At 44.4% G+C, this 2,383-nt stretch overlaps 1 pseudogene; it reads right to left on the bottom strand.

Moving 5' to 3' along the window:
• Positions 1 to 1,718: 1,718 nt before the first annotated feature.
• LOC139279886 (U2 spliceosomal RNA) lies at positions 1,719 to 1,949 on the bottom strand (annotated as a pseudogene).
• Positions 1,950 to 2,383: the final 434 nt, after the last annotated feature.

The raw sequence follows: 2,383 nt of genomic DNA, 5'->3' as shown, positions 1-2,383 counted from the left end.
AAAGCTGCTGACGCACGGCCTATCAACTACACTATGGAGGTGATGGCCCAAGGCCACGTTCCTCCACCAATGGCATACATGGGGGGGGGGGGGGGGGGGACATAGTGTCAACACTATCAACACAGACACTACATCTGGTGCCCGGTGAGAGAAAGCAGTTTTTGTTTTAAACCCAAGGCAGAAGTTCAAGTGGCCCAGGAACAAATATTACCCATTCCTGAATCCTCTGCCATTCACCTCACTGTCAGGAGCAATGTAACAAACCTGCAAAATTACATTGCACATTTCGGGTATACAATCCCCTCTCTGCCCAAACATCTCACCACTCTGCTCAAGGCAGTGGAAGTGTCCCAGAAACATTTCTATATGCTAGAACAGAAAACAGTGCAAGTTGGGAAGGAAATCACAGAGATAAGAGTTCCACCCTGGTGGGATTTGATGGAGAACATAGACGTCCCTCTATGGATTCGAATTGCCTCTTGTTTTATGTCAGCTTGTCATTGCAGTGTATTTACTGTGGACTAGTTGCAAGAAGAGGGAAAAAGGCCGCTGATCCCGGCACCAGAGGGTATTCGATGAGCCCTGAATAGGCTGCAAGACATGTGCGTGGAGGGAGAGAGTAAACCATGGAACAGAGATATGAGGTACTGCAGTAAAATCGCAGGGATTTCTATTTAAATTTAAAGTCCCAGACCACCTGCTGTACAAGCACAGGGGTTTGGGTTAAAGGGAAATATTGGGCATTTAAGTATTATTTTAGTTTTTCCTGTATAAAGTGCTGTATTTTATTTTGTATAGAAGTGGTGTGTAACCTGAATGTTTGGTTAATGTGTAACTGACCTCCCGGCTGTAAGATACGCCTAGGGGAGTGTACTTAAAATTTTGTAATGTTTGAGTCTACTCAAAGTTTGTAATGTACCTTGAAGAATCTTGAAATGTATTGAATGTATGACATGCAAGAGTGGAGGGTGGGGCAGGGGGGGTGGTTGGATCCCCTCTGCCAATGGAATTTGTAACACAAAAGGCATACTTGATGTATTGTATTCATGAGGGAAGTGTAATGTTGCGAGGGTTTTTTTTCAACTAGGTAATTGAGGGAAGGTTTGGCTCTGGGATGTTAGGAATTTTGTTCACCAATGGTGACACTATTAGGGAATAGTGTCAAAGGCGGGACTGTAGGATTCATAAAATTCTGGAACGCCCTACTCAATGGACGTGTGTCTGGAATTTAAAAGGGAACTGTGTTAGACTTTTGGAGGAGAAACGTGGACAGAAATATATCACTTTTAGACTAAACTAAGGCTTTTTAGATTGAGTTTGGACATTTTAAATTGTATGATGGGTCTGCATAGGGCTGCTAACCCACCTGGGAGGCAGGCCCTAGGGAGACATTTGCAGTCTAACAAAAGCCCACTTACCAGGGACCTAGATACATACATATTTTAATAGTTCTTAAAACAGCTATACAGAAAAACCCTGGCATCAACAAAACACACAATGGACAGTATCAAGACCTGATTACATTTGAACAGCACCATTCGAAAACCTCATCAACACCTTTGGGAATCTTGTATCATGTTAATTTTTTTATTTTTTTTTATTTTTTTATAAATTCGTAGCCAATCGTTTCCAATTCTTTGTCAAGTCACAAACGCCAGAGGTCACCCTGCACCAGTCAAGGATCACTCTGCGCCAATGCTCTTAGCCAAAAGGCCTAGAGCCACTGCACCGTTCCTGGAAGTACTGCAATACCAGGTTCGTGCCATGGAGGTGGATGGGTCAGGTCCCCCACACACCTCCGTGGAGGTGGATGGGTCAAGCCATCCCACCCACCTCCTGTTTACAAAAATGTAAGCATATACCTTCCTGACCAGGGAGAAACCACCCGGAGGTCATGGTGGCTGGTCAGGTTAGTTATGCAGATCTTAGCCAAAAGGCCGAGATGTTGTTAATGCTCGATCAGCCTGCCAAAATCGCACAAAAGCAGTCATAAAAATCAGTTGTGCACTCAGGTATAACTGGGGGCCTTGGTGGTGACTTTTGGGTGGTGGTAACCTTTGGGCTGAGGAAACACTTTTGAAGACACGTACCCGAAAACACTCTGGAAAAGCACTTGGACTCTTTGACTCTGGCTTTGAAACATCTAACGTGCCACACGAGGTTACCGCAATGCAACAAGAAGAACCCAACAAGAAGCCTCGGAGTCACTGAAAAACCAACAATCATCCAGCGCTGACTCAAGGAAAAAAACTTATTTACCATCAAAATGTCAACCAGTGCTAATACCGAAGACACTGCAACCAGTCAAGGAATCCACAAGACTGAGGAGAGAGAAAGCAGTGTGCAACTGGTATAAACTGTGGAGAAATCCTTTGGTGAGCAT

The sequence above is a fragment of the Pristiophorus japonicus genome, chromosome 1 (assembly GCF_044704955.1).
Source record: "Pristiophorus japonicus isolate sPriJap1 chromosome 1, sPriJap1.hap1, whole genome shotgun sequence".
NCBI lineage: Eukaryota > Metazoa > Chordata > Chondrichthyes > Pristiophoridae > Pristiophorus > Pristiophorus japonicus.
The sequence above is the reverse complement of the archived record's forward strand: the minus strand, read 5'-3'. Positions and strand labels throughout refer to the sequence as shown.